Here is an 8,215-nt window from a genome sequence, read left to right on the forward strand (position 1 = left end):
TACGGGTTTTGGAACAAACTGATAAAGTACACAGAATAAGTCACCAGGACCAGATGGTATTCACCCGAGAGTTCTGAAGGAACTCAAATATGAAATTGCAGAATACCAACTGTGGTATGCAACCTATCACTTAAATCAACCTCTTACCAGATGACTGGCAGATAGCTAATGTGACACCAAATTTAAAAACAGGCTCCAGAGGCGATCCTGGCAATTACAGGCCATAAGCATACTTCAGTACCAGGCACATTGGTTGAAACTATAATAAAAACAAATGATCAGATGCATAGATGAACACGATTTGTACACTGGAAAACATAATCCCAACCCCATACAAAATTATGGGGTGTAAGTTAGGTACTGCCACTCAAAAAAGAAAAATTGGGGCCATTGTGGATAGTTCTCTGAAAACATCTGCTCAATGTGCAGCGGCAGTCAAAAAAGCCATCAGAATGTTAAAAACCATTAGGAAAGGGACAGATAAGACAGAAAATATCAATGCCGCTATACAAATCCCATGGTACCCCACATCTTGAATACTGCATGCAGATTTGGTCACCTCATCTCAAAAAAGATATATTAGAATTGGAGAAGATATAGAGAAGGACAACAAAAATGATTAGGGGTATGGAACAGCTTCCATATGAGGAGAAATTAAAAAAGCCAGACTGTTCATTTTAGTAAGGAGATGACTAAGAGGGGATATGATAGAGGTCTATAAAATCATGAATGGTGTGGAGAAAGTGAATAGGGAAGTGTTATTTACCCCTTCATAGAACACAAGAACCAGTGGTCACCCAAAAAAAATAGGCGGCAGACTTAAAACAAAAGGAAGTACTTCTTCACACAACACAATCAACCTGTGACACTCATTGCCACGGGTTGTTGTGAAGGCCAAAAGTATAATTGGGTTAAAAAAAGAATTAAATAAGTTAATGGGGGATAGATCCATCAATGGCTATAACTCTTGGGTGTCCCTAAGCCTCTGACTGCCAGACAGGGGATGGATCACTCAATAATTGCCCTATTCTGTTCATTCCCTCTGAAGCCTTTGGCACTAGCTACTGCTGGAAGACAGGATAGTGGGCTAGATGGACCATTGATCTGACCCAGTACAGCCATTCTTATGTTCTTGTGAAACAGTTTTCACAGTGTAGTTTAAAAAATTAGCACTCAATATATTTCAGTGTCTCATGGACTCTTTTCAACAAAGACCATAGTTTAGGATTCCCCAACTGGCCTCAGCCTTCAATGAAGGATGCGTTTTATATTCCTTATTTGATCTAGACACTTTAACACAGGATACTTGGAAAAGCCCAGGAAAAAAAAACCAAAAACAAATGATCATTAAATGCATCTGTGTCATGAGAACTGGTGGACATATACATATGTGAAAGAGACAGTTTAAAAGATACACACTCCATTCCGCATTCTCATTAGTGAAGGTGGCCAGCATCCTTACACACCCCTCCCAAAAAGCCTTCTTTCAACCGGGCACACATATCATCTCAGCTTACCCATGATCCCTCCATTCAATTGCCTGCACTCCAGCTCCCTCCCACAAACTCCTGTAATACCCCGGTTTGCCCCAACCCACCACAGCCTTTAGAGGCAACTCTGAAGTGTCTCAGTTAAGGGACACATTGAAAGGAGAGTGAGGTTCCATGGAAGTTACAAGCATTGCTGGCTATTTGGAGAAGGATCAATAGGTCACAAAGACCTGAGGCCTAACAGGATTTTTTCCCCCAGCAACATGGATAGGCCTGAAGACTTATAACACTCCTTCCTTTGAAGGTTAATCCATGGCCCTAGAAGGTGTAACACACGTCCTATTTGTTAAATCCTTCAGATGTTGCGGCATCAACAGAATCATCTGCATCAAAAGACTGAATGCAGGGTGAAGTACTCCAAGGTCTATTGATATTTCTGATGAAACTCTGGAGGCTGCCTGGGCCACTTTATCTGGGTAGGAAAGGTCTCATGGAGGTGATAACTGCTAAACACCTCACCAACATTACAAGACTCACCTATCAGTTATCTTGGCAAATCTAGAAAGCTTAAAAGGGCCTGCAGAAGCAATAAACCCAGATCCTAATCTTGCAAACACTTACATACATAAGTAATTGTATGTATAATGGGACTACACATCTGTAAGCGTCTGTATGACCAGGGCCTAAATCACCAACAATTAACTGACCAGATGCTCACAGAGCTACATGTCCCACAGAAAGTAAAAATCTGATGTATTGCCAGAAGACCTTATAATTGTTGTTTTTGTCAGATGTCCAACACCAGGCAACCACACAGAAATTCCAACAGTAACAGGACACTGACAAGTTAAAATTCATATTTTTTAAAAAAAAAAGGTAACCTAACTTGCTAGCACCTTAGATTTTTAGAAATCGAGTTTATTTTTCACCTTTTAGGTTCTTGTGCTGCAAACGCACATCTGCCTAATTTTACTCTTATCAAAGGCAGTGGGACTACTCACATGGGTAAAGTTAAGCACAGCTGTAAGATTTTGTAGGCTCAGGGCTTTAGACTGTCCACTTCTTGCATTTCTATCTTTTTGAGCAATGTAAACAAACTATTCAGTTCTTAATCTTTCAGTTTCTGATTGGATGCATTAGGAAAATAACTGCAATGTTTGGTTTTCAGCCACTACATTAGAATGCTAGATAGCTTTTAAAAATAAACTGTTCCCATACATATTTTTATTTCAGTGGAAACATTTCTATTGCCATTAGGTTTTGTCAAATATTACTTAAGAAAATCTAGGTTCACCTGATGGCATCCATTTAAGCATGTGATCTTTAGTAATTAAACTGAAAACTAAGGATGTGCTCTTGCAAGCTTATGTGCAGCGCCTATCTGTGCATGGGAACTTACAGGATCACGATCTAAACTGTGACAAAACTGGTCTTATGAACAAGTCTGCACAAACCAGCCTGAAATGTCTGCAACAAGACATTTTTGAGCTATGAGAGATCACAAGTACAAAGATTTAAATCTTTGCCAAAACTGGTTCCTTTCACACCCCAAAAGAAAAAACAAAAATCAGTCTTCCTGCCTTTGACAAAGCATGAAAAAATTCAAGCCAAAAAGGAGTTTATTGAACATTTGGAGATTTATAACAAAACCACACAGAGGCGAGATTATAAAGGAAACAGCATTTAACCCACCACTATGCAGGCTCACTAGTGACTCCCTATCAGTGGGGCACTGCCCAGAGCGATGTCTCATCTCCTCACTGCAAAATACAGAAGGGGGCAGGGGAGAAACATTCTAACATCTTTGGAGATAAAAAGGAAATTAATGTTTTGCATCTAGTGTGCAAGCTATGTCTGAATAAAACATGCACCAGAGTCTGCAGCTATACATTCCTGCAGAAATAAATAAAAATTAGAAATAAGAAGGCAGATATGTAGTTGGCCATGTGAACTGATTTCAGATCCTAGTCTCAGATCCACAAGCCAGTAGGAGGCAGAGACTAGCCATTCACAGCAGCAAACTTATCAGATAATTTATTTTAAATACCTCTAACTAAATACAATTCTAGGACTCATGAAAAGTGGCAGATTAACAACATATTGAAAACTGAAGTGCTTTTCATCTACAGACCAAGTACAGCACAGACAGCAGCAGGAGAAGCTTCTCCACATCGCCCCAATGATGTGCCCACAGCCTACCCATGATAGCCACCTCCTAGGCATACAAAAGCAGGTCAGTCCCCATGCTCCTTTATCCCTGGGCTTCTCTGTTACTCGCAAGCTCAAAACGTACCAATTATTATGGTGTTTTGTGTAATGTGAACTTTCCACAGAGAAGCGGGCCAATTCACCTCTCCTCCCCCATTAATTCTGGATAGCAACAGCTTTCAGTCATCATTGACCTGGGCTGGATTCAAGCTGGTCACCTAAGAGGTTAAAGGACCCAGATCTCACTACACACTACTACCCAAACCAGTTTCCCCAAATCTGCTGACCTAAGCAGTGATGTTCATAGAGTTCAGTTTCTCAGATAAATGGTGGCTGCAAACCCTGAGGGGGCTGGAGGTATGTTTAAAGCAGGGGAAAGTGATCTTCAAAGCTTTAAGGGGCTTACAGAATATCTTACTACTACACCGCTGTCACTGAGACAAATGTTTTTAAGCCATCTAGTTCTTTGCACCCCTCAACTTTTAAAAGCCTCTCAGACTTACGCTTTAATATCTGTAGAAGCAGCAAAGAATCCTGTGGCACCTTATAGACTAACAGATGTTTTTGCAGCATGAGCTTTCGTGGGTGAATACCCACTTGCATCCGAAGAAGTGGGTATTCACCCACGAAAGCTCATGCTGCAAAAACATCTGTTAGTCTATAAGGTGCCACAGGATTCTTTGCTGCTTCTACAGAACCAGACTAACACGGCTTCCCCTCTGATGCTTTAATATCTAACTCTCATCTGACTGGAAAAATGCCAGGAAGCACCTTTGAACGCCTAGTTTGTAATTCAAACACCAAAAACGCTCAAAGTTAGTTGGAAAGTGATGATTTTTAAAAGGCAGCACAAGGCACCCACTCAGATCCACTGATTCTAAGGCCAAGAAGGGGCCATTGAGATCATCTAGTCTGACCTGGAAACAATCTAAGTTGTTTCTGTACAATTCTCCTCCTACTTTCCCTCAAATACAACAGACTTCTGGGCTCACCCTACTGAGCTGCTCTGTCCCTCCCTCTATCTGCAGCCACACAAACCAAAGAGAGCTCTGAAAGGAGGAGTGAATGTTGATTGCAAAGGTCAGATGTTAGGTCCATTCTCCCCTAAGGACTACCACAGAGACTCTCCTCTGAGTGATGGGCATGCTATTTTTAGGGTTGCCAACATTGTCAAAAATGTGGGACTGCTTTCTTAGCACCCCACCCCTCCACTCCATATCATCATCATTATAATTAATATGATCAATAGTAATAAGCAGTACTCACCGACACTTGCCAAAAGTATTTCTTGCTGCTTTTTGCAGCACTCAGCAAGTCCTGATCTCGTTGTGCACAGAGATGAAGAAATAAGGGCCATCCCTTGTAATAGGGACTGTTAGCAACCCTACCATAAGCACCTTTCTAGCACCGACTAACTACATCAGGCATGCTGGGTTCCAAGCCCTGCGGACGGTACGCTGAGCTTCCCGCCTGGACCTGTTGCAGGTAATTTCTCTGAAGCCAGATAATGGGTGCAAACCACACATTACGCCAACAGGTCCTAGCAACTCAGAACGTGCCCGGCTCACCAAGAGGGAATGTTTGCATTTGCAACAAAACTCATTTTTAAGCCACTGTGTGAGTCATCGGAGTTTCCAGCCGCCTTTAGGCTACGGCTACAGGATTAGCCCGGCAGCCCTCGACCCAAGCAATGCTGCTTAGTCTGCAAAGCGCCCCGTGACTAATGCTACACACAACTCCCCCCACCCCACCCCCGGCCAGGAGAGGAGAGCGGGGCCGCCCCCAGTGTCGAGCGCTCGCTGCACCGAGCCACCAGCCGGCCTCCCCGCAGCCCGTCCCGCGGAAGGCGGCGGGGGACAGTCGGGGCAGCAGGCGAGGGGCCGCCCCGCTCCTACCGTGTAGCAGGCAGGGGGCGAGAAGCTCGCCCCGGGCCACAGGAAGGGCGCCCCAAGGGCAGCCCCGCCGGCAGTCCCCGGGGGCACGGCCTGGAAGGGGTTAAGCCAGCAGGAGAACCCGCCAGGGAGCGGAGCAGGGGCAGCCAGGCTCCTGCCTGGGCGCTGTGGCTCAGTCCCACCCCCCCAGCAGCTCACCTGGGTGCCGCCGGCTTCCAGTCGCCCCTGGAGGCCCGGCCGTGCAGCCCGCGGCCACGCTCCCGCTTCCAGCGCTGGAGCCGAGCCCCTGCTGCTCCCTCGGAGCCCGTCCGCTTCCTCCACCTGCTCCAGCTCGGCTCCTCCTCCCCCAGCAGCGCCCGCCTCCGCCCCGGGAGGGCTCCGCACGGCCTCCCCCCCCCGCGCACGCCCGCCGCTACACCTCTGCCGGCGCGGGGCCGGGACAGGGGCAGGGGCGGCCGCAGGTAGGCGAGAGGCTCAGCCCGCCACGCGAAAGTCCTCCCCTGACAGAGGCTGCGGCAAAGAGACGTGGTGAGGCAGGCCCAGGAGCGGCAGTGCGCAGGTCTGAAGGAGGTTGGGACTGTCAAATCCAGCCTGAGGGTGAATTATTAGCCCCAGATACGTGTTGTTTTTCTTTAGTGAGCCCGTCATTTACTTGTAAGCACGCCAGGGTCACTACTCATTTTGAAGCCAGCAGCAGATCGCGATTGTTTTTGCCTTGATCCGTTACTGCCTCACTTTGCACCCCAGTGGTGCATGAGCTTTTGTTTTGGTGTGGGCATTATCGCTATTAGAGAGAGATGAGGAAAGGCCAAGCAGGAGCAAGGATTTCTGGGTTCTAGTCCCAGCTCTGTCACTATCTTGCAGTCACATAGGGTCTGAGCTTTCAAAGATATATTTACACTTGTGGTGAGGAATCCCCATGAAATCACGTGTTTAACTTGAATCCACTAGGACAACCCACCATATCTGAAGTGAAACGTGCATACATTTTTGCAGGGGCTAAATTTATCTATGCCTCAGTTCCCCATCTGTTAAATAAAGGAGGAAAAGGTATTATCACAGTTTAATAAACACATCTGTAATCTGGTTTAATGAATGCACTAGAGCTGTTCAGTTTTTTTCAATTTTCATCCAAAGTTTCATTCAAAAAAATTCAGGTTTTTAAGTTTTCAGTGAAAAAATTGAAACAAAATGCATTTTCTCATTGTATTTTGGTTCCCCCCCCAATTTAAAATTTTTACTGTTTTTTTCCACTGCACTAGGCACTTGTCTACATCTTTAGATAAAAATCTGTCTCTAAGTCATTTTTTGAAAATGGGACTTTAGGCTCCTAAGCCATTTAAGAGCTTTTGAAATTTTTATACTAAATGATGATGGCCACACGGCAAGTCATTGTCAGAGATGGGCTTTGAATTTAAGAGTTCATGGCTCTCAGTTCTGTACTCAGACTACTAGACCACACCTCTTTTTACTTAGGTAAATACATAATTAGCCTTTCCCTACCACTCCTGATACTTTATTCACTAACTTTTACACTCTAATAATAACTGACTTTAGTTTTAGGATGTACAACACAGAGTGCAGATGTATCATAGTAGATGGAAAAACTTACATTTCCCCCCATTTCCATTCTTTTGAATGTTTTAAAAGTTGACATTCACCCCCCTGCAGATGACCCTGCAAAGCTGCCCACACCACTTAAGCCCTTAGAAACAAAATCCTAGCCCAGAGTAATCTAAAGGAGTTTTGTCATTGACTTCAGTGAGGTTGGCATTTAGACCCCGATCCTGCAAACACTTATGCACACATGCTTAACTTTAAGCCTAAATAATCCTATTCACTTTAGGGGGGGACTACTTGCATATAAAGTTCCAGTCTACATTTCAAGTGGTTCAGTGGCACAGCTGCAGTGCTGCAGCTATGCCACTGTAGCAATGTAGCGTAGACACTTAATACAGCAACAGAAGGGGGGTTTCCGTTGCTGTAGTAAATCCACCCCCTCAATAAATGGGAGGCTAGGTTGATGGAATAATTCTTCTGTTGACCTAGTGGTGTCTACACCAGAGTTTAGATTGGTTAAACTACCGCTCTCGGGGGTGTGAATTTTTCCACATCCCTGAGTAACATACCAGGCCTAAATCTTTGCAGGATCTGGGTCCTAGTTCTTAATCTGAGGTTTAAGTGGTGTGGAGAGCCTGGAATAAGTCCTCTGCACTGGGTGGAATTTCAAGCACAATGCAAAAGTATTTCAAAGCTGCTATATTTTTTTACACTCATAACCATTCTGTAAAATTCCCTATGACTATATTTTAAAGCATGTTCATTTTCAAGAAGCTGAGACATTTATGTCAAACCTCAAATTCATATTCTGATTGAAAATAAAATTTGTCAGGGAAGTGCCAGACAAACACAGTATGACATTTTAATGTCCTTTGAACAGCTGAGATTATGTTGTGATACTAACACATTCCCAGTTTTCAGATTCTTGAGTAGGTTGGTAATTTGAATCTGAAAGATATTTTGCATCTCAAGAATTTCTCAGGTGATGTTCACTCTATCATGCTAAAATGGACTTACAGCCAGTATTGTTTTAATTTCCTTCTGCTTAGGTTAGTTTCTGTCACC

The 8,215-nt window shown here is 44.2% G+C and overlaps 1 protein-coding gene across 4 annotated transcripts in view; it reads right to left on the bottom strand.

The window, feature by feature from the left end:
* Window positions 1-5,926, bottom strand: part of SH3BP2 (SH3 domain binding protein 2) — a 64,705-nt gene extending 58,779 nt beyond the window's left edge. For 2 of the 4 annotated variants that reach the window (XM_045019524.1, XM_045019522.1), the window contains exon 1: window positions 5,789-5,926. The gene's annotated coding sequence lies outside the window, so the exon portion shown is untranslated. Of the gene's footprint in view, window positions 1-4,964; window positions 4,986-5,788 lie in introns of those variants that run through there. The other 2 variants (XM_045019525.1, XM_045019523.1) reach the window with 1 other exon arrangement.
* Between the last annotated feature and the right edge of the window lie 2,289 nt (window positions 5,927-8,215).

This window comes from Mauremys mutica, chromosome 5 (assembly GCF_020497125.1).
Source record: "Mauremys mutica isolate MM-2020 ecotype Southern chromosome 5, ASM2049712v1, whole genome shotgun sequence".
NCBI classification, from domain to species: domain Eukaryota; kingdom Metazoa; phylum Chordata; order Testudines; family Geoemydidae; genus Mauremys; species Mauremys mutica.